This window comes from Mauremys reevesii, linkage group 10, assembly GCF_016161935.1.
Source record: "Mauremys reevesii isolate NIE-2019 linkage group 10, ASM1616193v1, whole genome shotgun sequence".
NCBI lineage: Eukaryota > Metazoa > Chordata > Testudines > Geoemydidae > Mauremys > Mauremys reevesii.
Genome location: NC_052632.1, coordinates 40,260,905 through 40,281,474, shown reverse-complemented (window position 1 = coordinate 40,281,474; position 20,570 = coordinate 40,260,905). Strand labels below are relative to the sequence as shown.

Sequence of the window (20,570 nt, the reverse complement as noted above, 5' to 3'; positions counted from 1 at the left end):
CTCTGAGCTAGCTGTTCACTGGTATTTCTCCTCCGCCTCCCCACCGCCCAGCCTTGCCATGCTCCTCGTCTCGCTAACGCCTTGTGAAAGGAACATTTCTTGTCCATGTTTTCCTAGTGAGCAATTATGCTCATTAAAAGTGCAGGATCAGGAGGATGTGTGGAATATTCTGGCCTCCTTCTGGCTGCTGGGAACGCGGGGCCTGATCCTGCACTACTGGCGCTCCCCACGGACATCTGAGGGGAAGAGGATTGTGGCATGCTCCCACATGTCTGAGTCCTTCAGAGGGCACGGGGAAGGCTGAGGAAGCCAGCTAAGGCAGTACTGTCTGCAGTAAGCAGAGATGCTGTGTGCATCGTGCAGAGGTAAATGTGGAGTCACAGCAGGATTGTGTGCAGGATGTGGTTGCAGCTCTGTATGTATCATATGCACTAAGCAGAGATTCACTTACCAGAAACATGGTCTGCAGTGACTGAGGCTCAGCTGTCTGTGGGGCGGCAGGGCGGGTTCCACTGGCCTCCCCGTGTGCTCCCAATGCACGACGCTTGCTATGAGACAGCACCAGCAGTGACTGTCAGGTGAGTTGTGGGTTTGCTATGTGGTGCTTTGAGCACTCTCGTCTCTTTCCCTATTGATGGAATCTCACTGGCTGGTGACAATCTGTCTGTGGTTCAGATTTATGTGATGAAGTTTGTTTGGATCTGGGGATTCTATATGCCACATAGCGCCACCTGGGGGTTGCCCTTGGCAGCCATGCCTTGGAGGGCAGGAGGCTCCCAAAGGGTTAATCCCGAGGAACGCCTGCCCCCTGCGCTACACAGAGCCAGTTCCCCTTGCATGTGCCAGACTCTGGCTCCCACTCTGGAGGCCTGGCTGCCACGTGGCCTCCCTTTGGCTCTCTGCTGTTGACTATTTAAGGCAAACCTCCTTGCCTGATTTTAAACAAAGCCCAGCTCCTCTCGCTCTCCTGGTTTAAAATAACTCGCCTGGAGTAAACATTGCAAGGCACGAGCCTATAAATCAGGCATTCCCAGGACCTGCCCAGCGGGGCGTGTGAGCAGGAGGGCAGCCCAGGCCTCCTGGGCTCCAGCACACTCAGCAGCTCTTGCGCACTTTCCAGAAGGGATGACGGGGCCTGCTGGGGTGGGGGGAAGGGAATGAGTTCCCTTGGAAGGTAGAGCTGCTGACGGCTTAATGGGACAGAGGTGCTGGGTGTGTTGTAGCCATTGGGGTAGAAGTAACTGCTAGAATTAGGCTGCAAAGCAGTTTCCATTATAGCCCATGCTTTCTCTTGACATTCCCCACTGTGACTGGAAGTTTCTAGCCACGACCCCTGCCTGACGATGAATTATTCCCCTGGGCACAAGCTCTCCAGCCAGTTTGGGATTTAGAGAGAGTCAACACTGGCCTGCTTCAAAAATAATTGCAATGCCTTTTGTTCCCTGACAGGGATAATTCCAAGATGGCTGTCCTATGACATAGCACCATCAGCATGGAGGGGTGCCTTGGGGAGGAGGTTCATACAGCAAAGCGATGGCATTGAACATACCCAGCAAAAACGGCTGTTGGTTTGCACTCGGATGAGCACACGCAGCTAGCTGGGCTGGGAGCATTACTAACCTACATGTAAGTGTGGGGAATGGTCCCCCTACTGTGGGGAACTTTCCTGGCTTATACACTACCCCAGTGAAATGGGCTAGCGAAAGGATCTGAGTCTTCACTGCCACTTCCTTTACCCAGAGGCCTGCCTGACCTCGGGGGCTCCCCTTCCACTCTCCTGTGAGGCAGGGTCCTTGTAACCCCAACAAGAGTGGGCCCAGGATTCCTGGGGGGGCTCAACCCCCCACCTTGTCATGGTCACTTAGGGCAGGGGCTAGGGTGTCCCCAGTCTGGGGTGTTCTCTCTGCACTGGATGCTTCCCTGACCCACTGATCAGTGCCTATAGTTTGAGCAAATACAATTTATTAAACAGCGGCTAATTAAAAAAATAAGGAAGGGTGAAAGGAAAACCGTCACCCCACTCTGTGGCACGGGGACATCACAACCAGCCCTGGCTGGAATGCCAGGGCAGTTCACAGCCTGTTCCTCACACATCCCAGGGATGCCGCGGGTTGAACACTTGCTCTGGTAGTGGCCACACGTCTTCAGGCTCTAGGTGGCAGGTCCTTCTTCCCAGCATCAGGCCCCCTCCCCGCCTCCATTGGGGTAATGATCCCCCTCCAAGGCCTCTTGGCTGGTGGGGCTCCCTGCACTAGGCCTGCTGCCCAGGGTCCCCCTCGCACTCCCTTGCTGCTCACCGCACCTGCCTCCGGACTGCTCCAGCTCCAGCCCCAGCACTGCTGCTACTCTTCCTCCAGCTCCCTGGGCTGCTTCTCTGATCCCTCTGGCTCTGGTTGCTGTAGCTCTCCTCTCAGCGCAGGTCTGCTCTCTGGGCTGCTTCTGTGGCTCTGCACCTAGCATTGACCTGCTCCCTGGGCTGCTTCTCTGGATCTGGCATGGCTCTGCTCCCCAGCTCAGTTCGGGCCCCTGCTCTTTCTTTAGCTCCAGCTCACATGGAGGACAGGGTCCCCCAGGCCTCCTGACCATAGGTGCCGACTCCATGGGTGCTCTCTCTGGTGGGTGCTCAGCACCCACCGGCAGCTCCCCGTGGCCCTGCCCCCCTGCTCCAGCTCGCCTCCGCCACCTCCCCGAGCTCGCAGCCGCATCCTGCTTCTCCCCTCTCCCTCCCAGCGCTTGCACCATGAAACAGTTGATTTGCAGGGCAGGGAGGGAGGCGGGAGGAGGGGGAACGCGGCGCACTGGGGAAGAGGTGGGGCTACGGATTTGGGGAAGGGATCCAATGGGGCAGGGAGGGGACGGAGTTAGGGTGGGGACTTTGGGGATGGGGTTGGAATGGGGTGGGGCTAGGGGTGGGGATGGGGTGGAGTCGAGGTAGGGAAAGGGGCTGGAGGGTGCGGGCACCAACCGGCACCGGAGAACGTTGGCGCCTATACTCCTGACTCCCTCATTAGCCTGCCTGCCCTGTCAATCAGGCTGACCCGGAGCATTGGCCTCTCCCCATTGTTCCTGGGGACTGTCAGTCTCAGAGTCCTGATTTCCCATCAACCCTTCCCCTTTCTTTTGGTACTGGGAGCTAGCCAACCAAAACACCTCATTGAGTTTTAGTAAGGGGCCAACAGTCCCCTTACATACAGGTTCCACTAGCAGAGCTTGGGAGGTTTGGGATTTGCTACATCAGCTTCCACACCTTGGAGAGTCGAGCCTCTTCTCCACTTTGCTTCCTTTGAAAAGAAACCCTAGGAAATGAAAGGCTAAAATTGATACCAATGCAATGTCAAGGCTGCACAAAAATGTGGGCATTAGAGTTAAACATGTTCACTCAACTTCCACTCAGTTGCTTCACTGAACTGTTTGAAAATACAGGATTTATAGTCACAGTTACATGTTGGCTTAGGAAAAACTCTTACAGAGAAATACTCAAGCCTGAAAATGTCTAAAACATTGAGAGAATTGAAGATTCAGCTATATGATATTTTGGATTTGAGAGATATCTGAATTTCACATCATCTGAAATTCAGGTAACAAGGATTTGAACATTTGGAGTTTACTGATATCTAAACGTGTGTTTATGCTGTGGTCATAAATAGCTTTTATATGCTATGGTATAATATTTATATTAATTCAGAATGGGCAGCACCATCTACAGTTAAAGTTCCCCAACAGTTACCATTGTAAGATCCTGTTTTCATTTGCTTATAACCAGAGCTGTGCAAATAACAAATTTGTCAGTTTGCTTGGCATTACTGAAAAATTTTAAAAAAATAATTTCAGGTCAAACTGAAAATGAATGTTTTCAAAATTTTCAGGGAATCCAAAAGTTAAAAAAAATTGATTTCAGGTTGAATGAAATGTTTTGTTTCAATTTTGACTATTTAAATATGTTTCTGATTTTTTTTAACATAGAATTACAGGAAATTTTGAAACAAAAAGTAATTTTGAACCAATTTAAAAAAAATACAGGAAAAAGTTTTAATTTTTGGTATTTTTTAAAAGTTTTTTTTTATTGAAACAATTTGCAAAATGTTTTGGTGTCACTGAATCTGCATTTTTTGCCAAAAAAGTTTCAGACAAAAATTTTGCCCAGGTCTCCTTATAACTTTGCGAAACCATTTAGGATGAATGTTTCCATGCCAGGTGTCCAACTCAGGCTGAATATTTTTTGAAAGTTTCAGTTTAAACAGTTTAGGCATTTTCAAGAATGAGATTAGGAAAAAAACATGTTTTGGCTTAGAGAAGGGACTTGAGATTTGGCAGGAGGAGTCACCCTGGTGCTTAGGGATGTGCCTTTTGCTGTTTCCGTGAAAAAAACACCAAAATCTGGACCAGTAATATCCTTTGAAAAATCTCATTTTGCACATGCTCAGTAGAGACTTTCTGAGCTGGACAACTAAATTACCTGAAGATTCCCTCTGTACTGGGGGACGGATAGCTCAGTGGTTTGAGCACTGGCCTGCTAAACCCAGGGTTGTAAATTCAATCCTTGAGGGGGCCACTTAGGGATCTGGGGCAAAAATTGGTCCTGCAAGTGAAGGCAGGGAGCTGGACTCAATGACCTTCCAAGGTCCCTTCCAGTTCTAGGAGATTGGTATATCTCCAATCATTTAAAAAAATACTGAGCTTGTCAGGCTAAGCAGGACTTTCCCTGCAATTGCTCTTCCTGGCTGCTGCAGGGCACCAGAACTGAGAGCTGGCAGACTGCTCAGTGCTTCCACCACTGGTGCGCAGCTGAGGTGGGGGAGGAAGCAGCCCTCATGGAATGCTGACAAGATAAGATTTGGTTGGGAGTGGGAGACTGTAGATTCAGACAAGGAACCTGTGGGGGAAAGACTGGGGTCTGGGACAGAGAGAGACTAGGGTTGGCAGGGGAAAATGTGCACTGTGAACAAGGCAGGGGTTCTGTGGAAAAAAATTGTGATAATGTAATTACAGACTATCATAATGCATACATGCAAGGGAGGTGAATGAATGTTGTGCAACCCCTCTGCTAGGCTGAAATGATAGCAGCAAGGGCCAGGTTCAATACATAGGGGTCCCTTCCCCACCACGTAATGCAAACCAGCTCGAGCCCCCACCCAGTGAAATGGGAAAATCTTACACACACCCCATGGTGCCACTTCCCCTCTCGCAAGCACAGACTCTTGGTGTAGTGGAAAAGGTTTAATCACATAAGATAAACAACAAGCATTAAATTTGGAAAATACCTCAACTAGAGTTCATAAGTCAAACCGTGAGCAAAGACCCACCCCAGCAAATTGGGCCGTGTCCTTCTCTCTGGGCCCTTGAGTCCAGCAACCCCCCAAATCACCCACAGTCCCAAAAGTCCCACAATTCAAAAGTCTCTGTCCCGGGTCAGTGCAGCACCAGAGTTCAAGAGTCTCTTTGCAGAGGTCCCCCTCCCCAGCCTAGGTAGAAAGGGGCACCTTACATGGTTCGGGGCCAACTGCCCTGCCTCTTCGTGGGGTTCTGCTTCCACTAGTCGTCCCCGCAAACAGCTCAGCTCTGCTTGCTCTGTGGGCTGCTCCGCTCTGCCAGCTGCTCTGGTCCACCAGCTGTCCTGTGATCTGCTCCAGCCGTCCTCATGAGCTGCTCAGCTCCACTCACCCAGTGGCTGCACAAACTGCTCCACTCTGCTCTGCCAGTATTGCTTCAGGCTCCCCCATTCATTAGCACAGAGCTCTCAGCTCAGCAAGTCCAGCTCTTCAGTGATTTCAGCTCCATTCATTAGCACAGTGCTCTCAGCTCAGCAAGTCCAGCTCTTCAGTGATTTCAGCTCTTAGTGATTCCAGCTCATAGTAGGGGAGCCCCAGTACCAGTGAATTCAGCTCAGTAACCTGCATCTAGATTCTTAAGGGAATCAAAAATTAACTCTGACATTCCACAGTGGAGAGAGGCATAGGTAGAATTGGTGCTTCTGGCTCACACAAGTAGCCTATACCACCAAGTACAGATATCTGTCCACAGCCTCTCTCTTTCAACGGGTTTTGGAACCCATGTGCCCCATCTAGCAAGCGCTATCCAGCTGACAATGAAACCCCCCATCACAAGACAATTTTGTATTTCCCCATTTACCCAATCAGGGTGACAACATTTCATTCCTCCTGCCCCAATAACACCGAAATTGGGGCTCCCACAGCTGTGAAAATAACCATCCCATGCTGCTTTGCGGTATGCTAAGTGGGGTGGGAGTGCCCATGCAAATAACTGAAATGCTAATGCAAATACTTGAAACTTCCACTCTGCACTCCCCATAATCTACCACCAGATGTCAGGGTAGAGCTCATCCTGACTCTGCTTACAGTTGCATAGGCTACCTGAATTCTGGCATCTCATAACGTTACTTGACTTTGCAACCTTCTTTTCATGTTTTTTGGATGTAATATTGGATGCAATGAGAAACAGTGTGCAATGCAATTAAAGACTTGTGCAATGCAGACACAAAAGGAGGCAGAGTTAAGGTTATACTTTCAATCATTCCTTGACCTGTGTAGTTATGGTAACTGTGCAGCCTCACTGCATCTTTTATTTGGAACACCTATTCCTTTCTAGCTATCTAATCTCTTTCTATACCAATGGGTAAGTCAAAGAACACATACAATTATATAAAACATCTGTTAAGAGAGAGAAAGCAGGAGTCTGTGAGCAGAATCTTGCAGAGGGAAAAATGCCAAAGAAAGCCACCATAGTAGCATTTAACTTCAAAAAGGGAACTACACAGAAATGAGGAAGCTAGTTACATGGAAATTAAAAGGAATAATAACAAGGATGAAATGCCTGCAAACTGCATGGAGACTATTAAAAAAACCCATAATAAAGACTTAAACTAAATGTATACTCCAAATTAAAAAACAAACAAACAAACAAAAAACCAGTAAGAGGACAAAAAATGCCACCTGGTTTAAACAGCAGAGTAAAAGAGGTGGTTAGAGACAAAAAGGCACCCTTTAAAAAACTGGAAGTCAAATCCTACTGAGGAAAATAGATAGGAACATAAACTCTGGCAAGTCAAGTGTAAAAGTGTAATTAGGTAAGCCGAAAAAGATTTTGGAGATTAACTAGCTAATGACACAAAAACGAACAGCAATTTTTTAAGTCCATCAGAAGTAGGAAGTCTGCCAAACAATCAGTTGGGCCACTGGATGATCAAGGGGCTCAAGGAAGACAAGACTGTTGTAGGGAAAATAAATGAATTCTTTAGGTGACAAATCAGAGGCTCTGTCCCAGACTGAGATGTCAATAGAGGAGGTTTTTGGAACAAGCTGATAAATTAAACCATAATAAGACATCAGGACCAGACGGTATTCACCCAAGAGTTCTGAAGGAACTCAAATATGAAATTGCAGAACTACTACCTTTGATATGTAACCAATCTCTTAAATTAGCCCCTGTACCAGATAACTAGAGGGCAGGTAATATACCACCAATTTTTAAAAAAGGCTTGAAAGTTGATCCTGGTAACAACAGGCTGTTAAGTCTAAATTCAGTACCAGGCAAATTGGTTGAAACTATAGTAAATAACAGGATTATCAGACACATAGGTGAATACGATTTGTTAGGGAAGAGTCAGCACAGCTTTTGTAAAGGGAAATCATGTCTCACCAATCTATTACAATTCTGTGAGTGTGTCAATAAGCATGTGCACAAGGGTGATCCGTTTGATACAGTGTACTTGGACTTTCAGAAAGCCTTTGTCAAATAACTATCTTCAGCAAATAAGCAGTCATGTGATGAGGGAAAATCCTCTCATGGATCAGTAACTGGTTAAAAGGAAACAAAGGGTCAGAATAAATGGTCAGTTTTTACTATGGAGAGGCGTAAATAACGGGGTCCCCCAAAGATCTGTACTGGGACATGTGCTGTTTAACATACTCATAAATGATCTGGAAAACGGGGTGAACAGCGAGGTGGTAAAATTGACGATGATACGAAATTACTCAAGATAGTTAAGTCCAAATCTGACTGCAAAGAATTATAAAGGGAGCTCACCAAACTGGGTGCCTGGGAAACAAAATTAGAGAGACAAGATGGGTGAGGTAATATTTTTTATGGGACCAACTTCTGTTGGTGAGAGAGACAAGCTTTCGAGTCACACAGAGCTCTTCTTCAGGGAAACAAAATGGCAGATGAAATTCAATGTCGATAAGTGCAAAGTAATGCATATTGGAAAAAATAACTCCAACTATACATACAACATGATGGGGTCTAAATTAACTGTTACTACTCAAGAAAGATCTTGGAGTCATCATTGATAGTTCTCTGAAAACATCCACTCAATGCACGGCATCAGTCAAAAATGCTAACAGAATGTTAGGGACCATTAGGAAAGGGATAGATGATAATACAGCAAATATCATAACGCCACTATATAAATCCATGGTACACCCACATCTTGAATACTGCGTGCAGGTCTGGTCACCACATCTTACAAAAAGATATATTAGCACTGGAAAAGGTGCAGAGAAGGGCAACAAAAATGATGAGGGGGATGGAACAGCTTCCGTATGAGGAGAGAGAAAAAGACTGGGACTGTTCAGCTTAGAAAAGAGATGAGTAAGGGGGGATACGATAGAGGACATGAAACGTGTGGAAAAAGTGAATAGGGAAGACTTATTTACCCCTTCACATAAGACAAGAACTAGGGGTCAGCTGGGGAAAGTAATAGGCAGCAAGTTTACAAGAAATGTAGGGAAGTACTTCTTCACCCAATGCACAGTTAATCTGTGGAATTCATTGCTATGGGGTGTTTTGATGGCCAAAAGTGTAAATGGGCTCAGAAAAGAATTAAATAAGTTCATGGAGGATAGGTCCAACAATGCGTCTGATGAAGTGGGTATTCACCCACGAAAGCTTATGCTCCAATACGTCTGTTAGTCTATAAGGTGCCACAGGATTCTTTGTTGCTTTATACAGATCCAGACTAACACGGCTACCCCTCTGATACTTGAGGTCCAACAATGGCTATTAGCCAAGATGGTTCCCAAACCTCCAACTACAGGATACTGGGCTAGATGGACCATTGGTCTGACTGAGTGTGGCTGTTCTTATGAATCTGACAGGGTGCCTCTAGGAGCACGATCCACATATGGGGAGGTGGAACCTTGGCAAGCAGAGGCAGCAGGGCCTATGGATCAAGCCCCAGCCAGGAGCCAGCAGAGCTCCTGAGATCAGCTATTGAGTTGCTGTGTGGATGAGTCCTTGGGTGAGTCCTTCCCCCTTCCCTGGCCTCTTGCTGCTCCACTGGGCATGGGGATGCTGCGGCTTCGCAGGGGGAGTTTGGACTGGGAAGGGCTGGAGTGTGTGCAGCACTGGGAAAGGGGATGAAATGAGAAGTTGAGAGGAGACAGGTCCCTCACTCCCTTCCAGCCCTTTGAAAATGCAGTGCCTTGCTATTGTCCGGAGTCCACAGGACCATGGAATCAGAGGCACTCAGGGTGGACCCTGGAGAGAAGAGACTGATTCTCCTCATTGTGGTAATTCAGGGCTGGACTCCATGATGGTGGTGCCGGTGATCCAGTCTGAGGAGAATGCCCCCTGCCCCATTAGGGAATGGCCACCACAGCCAGTCCAATCAGCCGACGAGGCTGCCAAGAGGCAGTGCAGCAGGGACAACATAGGGGCTGTGCACAGATGGGGCTGGGAACCTCTGCCTCGTCTTTGTGCTTTGCACGAGCGGTGGTGGCATCCCAGGGGAGGTGAGCTCCTTCCCATCTGGTTGCTGTAGATCAGCACCATTCACACCTCTGCCCCCCACTGGCTCGCTCCTTCACCCTCTCCTCTCTTCACCTCTCCCTTCCTCCTCTCTTGGCATCTCCTCAGGCTGTGGTGTCTCCTGGCCCCTTCTTTGACACACTGGGTCCTGGGCTGGTTCCCCTGGCTTATCCAGCTTGCCCTGTCTCATTCCCTCTCTCTCAGTCTCTTTCCTCTCTCGTCTGTGGGGAATGCCCTCCCAGAAGCATGGCCCCAATGCTGGTAGCAGCGATGGAGAGGCCAGTGTGGGTCAGTCACTGGCATTCCTCCCTCTCCCCATGTGTCCAGCCTTGCTCAGAGCAGGCCCAGCTGACACACTGGTACAAACGCCTGAGCCCCATCTTCACCAGCTCTCACGCCACCACTGCCCCCAGGGAGCTGTGCTGGCTAGTGCCACGCTGAGGGTGGGAGTGTTGGCCTCTGCCATCACCAGTGCTGACCTGCCTTTGCAGTAATGCATTCACCTTGGGCCCATCTTCTGCCCCTCCCCCGCTTCTCTGTTCCTCTCAGAGTGTCTCAGTCCATTTTGCCTCCCTCCTCTTTCCTTTCAAAGGCAAACATGTGAGGGATCGAGCAGTCTCTTCCAGGATGATGCTTCATTTAGCTCTCATCCCCCCCGATTTGCTAATCCCTCTTGTTATCCACATGACTGAGGGGCCGTATTCTAAGTTCAAAAGGATACGGTGCAGTGTCGGTTACAGATCGGATTGCATCCTTGGAAGGGGAGCATTAGCTCCACCAGTGCTAGATCTGGTGTGTGTGTGTGTGTGTGTGTGTGTGTGTGTGCTCGGAGACCGCTCACACCTTCAGAGCAGAGACAATGGAAAAGATGGAGGTGGGGAAAAGCAGGGCTGGGGCTCAAGAGTGTGCAGGCTGCCATTGGGTGTGGGATGAGAGCTGCATGGTGCCCCCTCCGTGTGACCAGCAAAGAGCTCCCAGTAGGCATCTGTCTGTTTGGAGGGATTAGGATGCCGGATTCTTTAACTGAGGAGTCACTAAGGGCTCCTTTGCAATCCCCAGAGACCGAGCATGTGAGGGATGATCTTGAACCTGTCAGTGGGGGCCTGTTTCTACACTGCTTGAGCCATTATTGATACCTGTGCATGTGGGTGCAAAACTCCCCCCCACTCTCTGCTCTGTAAAAGGTTGCACAAGGAGCTAGCAATGGGGCTCAGGTCCTGCCTTTATAAACCATCAACAGCAGGAGGAGGGAGCAGTTAAGAGTCATGGGGAGGGAGATATGAAAAGAAAGGAGCTGATGAGGTGCTGGAGGCTGTTGCAGGGTGGTGGGGACTGCAAAGGAGAAGGCTTTTATACTAATGTTGGCCAAACTGTGAGGACAGACCAATCTTATGCTGCACATCTCTGTCTTTCACTAGCAGCTGCTTTGACATGTCAGTCTATCTTTGTAAATCAAACCGTTTCTTTCCTGCTCATGGAACTGATGGTGCTTAGTCTAGTGCAGCATTGCCAGCACCAAGTGTTCAGAATTCATGAGTCAGATTCCAAAAATCACAAGATTGGTTTAAAAATTGTGGAGTTTTTTTTCCCCTACTGAGCCTTTGGGTCATGCTCAGGTCACATTTCCAGGCTTTTCTCCAACCATGAGGGCTAAAAAGATACTTCTTTTAAAAAAGGAAAGCCGATTCTTATAAAATCACGTGCCTCCAGGAGCTGGAGTTTGAAGTAAAATCCAGAATACTGCAAGGCTTATGCTAAAAACCCAAGAGATGGCAGTGCTGCTTGCGGCTGATTTTAGCATGACAGTTTCCCAGCCTAATTTTTGTTGGTGGCTGTATTTTTATTAATATTCCTACAAGCTTTTTTCCCATTATTGTAATTACAGATGGGTCATTTCTAACAATTTTCAATTTCTAACACCTTTGTTAATTTCACTTTTCTAACGATAAAAAGACATGGGATCACAAATGTGTTGGTTGGTACAAAGGGCAAAGCAGGGAAAATAATAAATCAATTCAGCCCTAAGAGGTGTATCCTCCTGAGCAGAGGCTGCCATTTGCAGCAAACTGAAACCACCAAACTCTTTTCTCTTGTGCCCCAAACCCATTTCAGGTCTTGAGCAGTGCAAGTCACTTGTTGTAACTGAAGGTGCCTGTTCCTTTAAATGCTGCTTTGAAGACAAGCTGAAAAGTGTTACTACAGCTATGGTGCTTGTGCCTCAGACCACCCAGCCATCCTCTGCTGAATTCCTGCTCCGGCAGCCTGGTTATTAGCAACTTCCATCTGATAACACAAGCTCCACTTCTGCTTATGGCACTTTGCAGTGACAGAGTGGGGCTGATGGTCTCCAGATCCTTCCCCAGAGGCTCTTAGGGCTCCCCGTTGGCTGCTGGAGAAAGGCAGAAAGGGTCAGTCCTCAGCTCCCTCCCTCCGGGCTCTTTTCAATGCTCTTCGAAAGGCTGGTAAAAAGCTGCTGCCCTGAAGGCTGTGCTGGGGTTAGGAACCTTGGCCTGTAGACATGCTTTACCACTGCCAGGCCTTGAAACACACATGTGACCAGCTCCAGTGGCTGGAGCAGAGCTCTGGTGCTGTCACCCACAGAGAACACACCCATTGTTCCCAAAGGGCAACTTGGTGCCATCATCCCCATTTCACAGATGAGGGAGCTAAGGCAACAGAGAGAGGAAGTGACTTGACCAAGGACATATAGAGAGCTGAGGGCATTCCTGGGGCTTGAACCAGGAGTCCTGACATTGCAGCTCCTGTTTTAACCCATAGCCCCCTGCTCCCACTGAGGAGAAAATGGAGCCCAGTGTGTGTTCTGAAATGTGGGGGGAGGCAGTTTACTTCTCACTGGCGTGATGGAAGGAGTGAATGTTTGGGACTGGGAGGGTCTGAGTCCCCTCCCCATCATCTAGGTTGGGAGTCCCCCAATAATCTCCCATGGGAACATCCATACAGCTGCTCACTTGGCTGGAGGCTAGCAGGGAGTGAGTGGAGGAGATCCAACATTCCCAGCCCAGCACCAGGTCTGAACATCTCTCCCGAATGATTAGGGGAGCAATCACAAAGGCTAGGACTTTCCAGTGGGAGATTATCAGGGGGCTCCTGGGCTAGATTATTGGAAGGGGGCTTGTGAGGCACACTGGCACAGCGGTGTGTGGGGAGCCCCTGTCCCCCATAGCAGGGGGTGCAGGTCTGCTAAGGGGCATTGGCAAAGCTGCGTGTAAGGGAAGAGTTGCAAAGCACTGCCTCATGCTCTAGCTGTCACCTATAGTTCCACGAACACTAGAAATTTGCAGAAACATTGAAAGCACAACAATTAAAGTGCCCAGGCTCTACATGAAACATAGAGCTTTTCCTGGTCCTGCCTGGGCCAGATGTTTACATCTCTTCCCTGGAAGGAGCCCTCTTCACTAGCCTTCAGTCACTGACTGGCCTTTGTTAAATCCTCTGTGAATATCTGTGGCCCCATCTACGCAGCAATTTCACAGGAGTCAGGCTCAGAGCTTTGAAGCCATTGTCTGGAATGGTTGTAGCTAGATTGGTTGTACTAGCATCCAGACCCCAACACCATTCTTGGAGCACAGGCGTGTTGGCCGCAGAGGCCTCTCTGCACCTACAGCACTCTGCATGGCAATTTGAAAATATAGACACTTGAACAGGGGTGTATGTGCCTGTGCATTGTGGGAACTTTAGGCAATTATCCCACAATGTTTAAGCAACTGGTGCTAGGAGCAAGGCATTGTGGGTGTTTTCCTAGGTCATCCTCTATTGTCACCTAGCAATGCCAATCCCAGAATCCATTGGTGATGACTCAGGGCACGGTGGGCAGTTCCAACCCGGGAGCCAATTCAGGGTCTTGTATTCTCTGGCTTTGCAAGTGTGTTGCTCTAACCCTTTGGCAGGAGAGAGGCTGCTGCAAATCAGGGAGGCAGCAGGACTCTGTTACAGACATCTCAGGACATCTGCATTTCTGATCTGTGCCATAAGGAGATGAACACCTAGACTGCGCACTCCCTGTGCCTGGGACGGAGTAGCAATAGGAAAACGGACCAACTGGGAACGGCTGGCCAACTTCTCAATGAGTGAGGCCTGTGGACAAGATGCATCTGGTGGGCAAGCAAATGGGTGTTGCCTTGTGGAAGTTGACTGCCAATGCTCCCTGGCACATTTGTGTGGTACAAAGAATGGTATGACTGGTGGGGGCGGGATGTTATTGTGTTGGATGCATGCCCAGTTTCCTGCCACATGTGGCAGCCATTCACAATGTCTCTGAGGTAACAGAGGGGAATGAGCGTGAGTGCAGTTTTGCTGACACCTGGGGATACCACAGATGGCACATATGTATTTCCACATCTCATAAAGCTGGAACCCCAAATGCTTTTCCTCTAGAGTGGTGCAGGCTCCAGTAGGGCCCTACTGCTGGTTCATTGATACTAACACTGAGAATTGGTCAGAATTCCTAGGGAGGGGCAGCTTTCCCTGCCTCCCACTAGAGAAAGGAATGGGTTACTTTTGCTGCCATGTCTCGAGGGAATCCAAGCTGCCCCTGGTTCCTGGGTAATATCAAGATAGGAACCAGGTGTCTTCTGCTATCATCTCAGCAGGTGCTGAGTGGTGGCGGCTGGAGGAGCTCCTCGGGGCCTGCGGAAGGTGGAGTGTTGAGTGAGGCTCACCAGCTATGGTATGAAATAAGTCTCCACTGTTATTGATGCATGCTGTGAGCTGCACATCTCTGAGTAGAGAGGGGAGTGTTCTTCAGAGGGTGCTGGGCTGGGAAGCCAGTGTAAATGCATATTGGCAACCTGGCATTCCTGCTCTGAGGAAGGGAGCTTCGATGGCATCAGCATGTTCTGTGCCAGTACCTGGCTCCCGCTGTAGCCGGGGAGGGAGATGCAGTGAAAACACCTATGGATTGAACTCGGTCTGCTTCTCACGAGCCTTTGCTAGCTGCAACTTCCACTTGACGTACAGCTTTTTCTAAAGAATTGCAGCTCATCCCTATTGATCATTAGTACTGTGTTTCACATGGTAAGCTAAATCAAACGCAACAGGAGCAAGGTTGGGTATTCCCATTCCCATTCTTTTCTGATTGTGAAATACTGATCCTTCCACCCATAATCACTCAAGTGCCTCTGAACAGCTATGGGGGTTTGGTGTAACACTTGTCATTTGTTCATCTCCATGAACTTCAGCACCTGTTGTTCATAACTGGACACTTGCTGGGCATGCCTCTTGTTTGCACTATTCACAACTGTGTGTTTAGGGAGGAGGATGGCAGCATGAGGTGCTCCCCTGTGAAAGATGCTGCTTAGGTGAGCCCTGTTTGGAACAGTCAAGAAGAACTCTAAGGAGCGAGCTGTATCAGAGCACAAAGAGTGGGGTTGACATTGCTATGATCTCAGGACATATCTACACTACAAACTAAAGTTGACCAAACTTACATCATCAGCATATAGCCACAATAGTAATTATATTGCTTGTGCATGTCTATGCTGTGCTCCTTGTGTTGGCAGTGCGCATCATCACCAGGAGTGCTTGCACTGATTGAACTGTCAGTGTGGGGCATTGTGGGATGGCTTCTGAAAGCCGCAACAGTCTATTATGCAACCAACAGTGTCTACACTGAGACTGCATCGACCTAACTACAGTGACATTGACTCTACGCCTCTGGTGGAGGTGGAGTTACTAAGGCCTGGTCTACACTACTCGTTTAAACTGAATTTAGCAGCGTTAAACCGATTTAACCCTGCACCCGTCCACACAATCATTTGTCTGTGAAAATGGCTTTTTAGTGGCAATCACATCAGCCTGGAGAATAGGGGAAATAACAGGCACTTATGGCTGACCCACATTGTATGCCATAAGGAGAAGCTCACCTTTAGACCCCATCCTAAATTTTTATCTAAGGTAATCTCAGACATTTGAATCATATGTCTTTTTCCTTAACCCCACTCCCACCACAGGGGTCCCAGATTGCATGACCTGGGTATGCTCAAGGTTCCATCATTTCATCTGGATAGGACCGAATCTTTCAGAGTCTTCCTGAGACTGATTGTAGCTTTTGCAAGTAGGATGAAAGGTCAGGCAGTATCTACCCAGAGGCCATCTAGGGCCTGGTCTACACTACGCGTTTAAACCGATTTTAGCAGTGTTAAACCGATTTAACGCTGCACCCGTCCACACAACGAGGCCCTTTATATCGATAAAGGGCTCTTTAAACTGGTTTCTGTACTCCTCCCCGACGAGAGGAGTAGCGTTGAAATCGGTATTACCATATCGGATTAGGGTTAGTGTGGCCGCAAATCGACGGTATTGGCCTCCGGGCGGTATCCTACAGTGCACCATTGTGACTGCTCTGGACAGCAATCTGAACTCGGATGCACTGGCCAGGTAGACAGGAAAAGCCCCGCGAACTTTTGAATTTCATTTCCTGTTTGCCCAGCGTGGAGCTCTGATCAGCATGGGTGGCGATGCAGTCCCAAATCCAAAAAGAGCTCCAGCATGGACCATACGGGAGATACTGGATCTGATCGCTGTATGGGGAGACAAATCTGTTCTATCAGAGCTCCATTACAGAAGACGAAATGCCAAAGCATTTGAAAAAAATCTCCAGGCTATGATACAGAGTCCACAGCACAGTGCTGTGTGACAAGTGTAACGGAAAGCCAAAGAATCAAATGGACGCTCATGGAGGGAGGGAGGTGGTACTGAGGACTCCAGCTATCCCACAGTCCCTGCAGTCTCTGAAAAGCATTTGCATTCTTGGCTGAGCTCCCAATGCCTGAAGGGTCAAAAACATTTTCCCGGGTGTTTCAGGGTATATGTTGTCAATTTACACCCTCCTCCCCCCCTAAAGAAAAGGGAAAAAAACCGTTTCTCGCCTTTTTTCAATGTCACCCCATGTCTACTGCATGCTGCTGGTAGACGGGGTGCTGCAGCGCTGAACACCAGCATCCCCTTCCTGGTGGCAGATGGTACAATATGACTGATATCCATTGTCATCATCAGCCTGTGAGTGCTCCTGGCTGGCCTCGGTGAGGTCGGCCGGGGGCTCCTGGGTAACAATGGGAATGACTCCCGGTCATTCCCGGCAGATGGTACAAAACGGCTGGTAACCGTCCTTATCATAGCAACTGGAGGCTGAGCTCCATCAGCCCCCCGCTTTCATGTCTAAAGAAAAGATTCTGTACTGCCTGGACTATCATAGCAGCAGGAGGCTGTGCTCCTCTCCCCCACACCCTTTAATGTCCTGCCTGGACTATCATAGCAGCTGGAGGCTTCCTCCCCCTCATTTTATCTCACTAAAAAGTCAGTGTTTCTTATTCCTGCATTCTTTATTGCTTCATCACACAAATGGGGGGACACTGCCACGGTAGCCCAGGAGGGTTGGGGGAGGAGGGAAGCAACGGGTGGGGTTGTTGCAGGGACACCCCCTAGAATGGCATGCAGCTCATCATTTCTGCAGGATCTCTGGGGCTCTGACACGGAGCGGCTGTGCTCTCTGGTTCCCTAGTACACTTGCCCCATATTCTAGGCAGGACTGACTCTATTTTTAGACAAAACATAAAGAAGGAAATGACCCGGGGAGTCATTCCCATTTTTGTCCATGCGCCCCCGGCCGACTTCAGCGAGGCCAGCCAGGAGCACCCATGACAGCAGCAGATGGTAAAAAACGACCGATAACCCTCATCTCATCACCAATTTACAATGGCAGATGGTGCAATAGGGATGGTAACCGTCTCTGCTACCTTGCAAAGGCAAATGAATGCTGCTGTGTAGCACTGCAGTACCACGTCTGTCAGCAGCATCCAGTACACATACGGTGACAGTGACAAGGCAAAACGGACTCCATGGTTGCCATGCTATGGCGTCTGCCAGGGCAATCCAGGGAAAAAGGGCGCAAAATGATTGTCGGCCGTTGCTTTCATGGAGGAAGGATTGAGTGACGACATTTACCCAGAATCACCTGCGACACTGTTTTTGCATTGGGATCTCAGCCCAGAATTCCAATGGGCGGGGGAGACTGTGGGAACTATGGATGGGATTGTTTAGTCTGCAGAAGAGAAGAATGAGGGGGGATTTGATAGCTGCTTTCAACTACCTGAAAGGGAGTTCCAAAGAGGATGGATCTAGACTGTTCTCAGTGGTAGAAGATGACAGAACAAGGAGTAATGGTCTCAAGTTGCAGAGTGGGAGGTTTAGGTTGGACATTAGGAAAAACTTTTTCACTAGTAGGGTGGTGAAGAACTGGAATGGGTTACCTAGGGAGGTAGTGGAATCTCCTTCCTTAGAGATTTTTAAGGTCAGGCTTGACAAAGCCCTGGCTGGGATGATTTAGTTGGGTTTGGTCCTGCTTTGAGCAGGGGGTTGGACTAGATGACCTCCTGAGGTCCCTTCCAACCCTGAGATTCTATGATTCTATGATTCTATGATAGCTACCCATAGTGCAATGCTCTGGAAATCGATGCTAGCCTCGGTACATGGACGCACACCACCTAATTAATGTGCTTAGTGTGGCCGTGTGCACTCGACTTTATACAATCTGTTTTACAAAACTGGTTTATGTAATATCAGAATAATCCCGTAGTGTAGACATACCCTAACATAGGTGCTCACTTCCTCTCTACCCAGGGGGTGCTTGACCCACTCTCCGCCACAGGCCCCGCCCCACTCCACCCCTTCCTCCAAGCCCCACCCCTGCCTTGCCTCTTCCCGCCCTCACTCCACCCTCGCCCTTGCCCCCACTCCACCTCTACCCCCAGGTCCCAACCCTCCCCAACTCTTCCTGCCCCCACCCTGCCTCTTCCCTGCCTCTTTCCACCCCCCTCCCCAGAGCACGCCCCATACCCTCTCCTCCCCCTACCTCCCAGTGCCTCCTGGACACCCTGGAACAGCTGATTGCAGCAGGCGGGAGGTGCTGGGGGGGGGGGAAAGAGGGAGGGAGGGGAACTTGGCTTCCAGTGGGTGCTAAACACACACTAATTTTTTTCCATGGGCAGCAAAATACTATAGTGGCCCAAGTAAATCTGGCATTAAGAATAGCTTCTGGTTATATGAATTAGAGGTAATTACATGGGACACAAATTAGAACTATGCTGTAACTCTTCTGTAGTTAATGCACCTGAATTATGAATGTATCCAACAGTACTATAGTAATCTAAAGTTAAGGTCCATACACCACAGTGGCTATGGCTCTCTGGATCACTGCTGTAGAATTCTGCAGCTCAGTCCTTCTCAGACTCTAAGCAGGGCCGGTGCAACCATTTAGGCGACCGGATTTGGGGGGCGCCATTTTCTTCGGCAGCAACCGCGGCGGCCAGATCTTCGGCCGCCTTGGTTGCCGTTGGCATTTAGGCAGAGGAAGCTGGGGCAGAGGGGCACGGGGAGGGCTGCCTGCAGCAAGTAAGGAAGGGGCGGCACGCAGGGGAACTCCCTGCCCCTGCTCACCCCTGTGCCGCCTCCTCCCCGAGCACGCTGTGGCTGCTTCACTTCTCCCGCCTCCCAGGCTTGCGGGACCTAAGCTGATTGGCACCGCAAGCCTGGGAGGTGGGAGAAGTGAAGCAGCGATGGTGTGCTCGGGAAGGAGGTGGGGCAGGGGTGAGTTGTGAGGGGGGTGCTGCCACAAGGGGGGCACCTCAGGGCAGAGGGGGGAGCTGCCGCAGGGGAGGGGGGGCGCAAGGTGGAAGTTTCGCCTAGGGCGCAAAACATCCTTGCACCAGCCCTGACTCTAAGGCCTAACATAACACAGCTAAAAACCTCAAAGCTCAGGGTATCCCCACTCTACAATCTCAGTCATGAAACTGTATTTTTATTCTGATCCCATTTTCCAAATCAACCTGCCTTCCCCAATTGCAACCTGCCTGCCACCAGTGCTGCATGTGCCACAGCTTGAGAATGGTTGCTATAGGCTATTTTCCGAGGATTAGAAATGAGGGATATTTCTATTTGTTCTAAATACGTCCTACCTATCTCAATTCCTAAAGGAACTCTCCAGGCAAAAGCCAAAGAGCTGAAGTGGAGACCAAAGCAACTGCGTCATCGCACAGACTAACAAGCTGCAAAGCATCTCTCCTGACCAGGAATGTCCCTGAGCCAGAGGAACACAAGACAAATCACAACTGTAACCCATCAGAGAGGGGCACTTACGCTGGCTGTTCCTGTTGCTGTTGACCTCTAAACAATCATTTCACAAAACTTAAGTTTGGGGCACAGTGAATTTCACTTTTGCAAACTAAGCCCCCTCGCAGCCCGTGGGATTGGGAAAACCTGGCTGCTGCTTTTGGCTGGAAGCAAATTTAGTATCGGATTTGAAATGTCCTCATAAATGGCAGGCGAGGAACGTCCTCAGACCCTGGGCTGTAAGCAGTGCTGCCAAGAGCTGCTCTGAAATGCCCATAAAAGAAGATTTGCAGGGATCTGATGCATCTGGAACAAACATTTCCATACACCTCCAAGGCCCTTGTCTTTCTCTGTTAGCTTCAGATCATCCTCCCAGGGGAGGAGGGCAGAGCTGGGAAAAATGGGCAGTGATGTGCAGACGGGCAATTAAAGATTGAAAACATACACTGAGGTTCTTGGAATATCTATGCTGGGAATGTTAGACAAGCCCTGACATTCTACAGCCCTGTCAAGCCACAGTGTCACATTGTCTATTGCCCAGATTCCTCCAGGCCCCTCCTCAGCCCCAATGCTATATGATGTGCTACCCAGAACCCCTGGGGACCCTGTCTAGGCACCAAACCATCTGCCACCCTGAGCCCTCTGGCACTACACCCCGTTCTCTGTCAGCCTGAACCACT

The 20,570-nt window shown here is 49.3% G+C and overlaps 1 long non-coding RNA gene across 1 annotated transcript in view; it reads left to right on the top strand.

Annotated features, from left to right (window-relative positions):
- The window catches only part of LOC120373795, a 32,999-nt gene extending 12,778 nt beyond the window's left edge, over positions 1–20,221 (top strand). Inside the window, exons 2-3 of the long non-coding RNA XR_005585722.1 lie at positions 1,450–1,626; positions 19,755–20,221. This is a non-coding gene — a long non-coding RNA (uncharacterized LOC120373795). The remainder of the gene's footprint in view (positions 1–1,449; positions 1,627–19,754) is intronic.
- Positions 20,222–20,570: the final 349 nt, after the last annotated feature.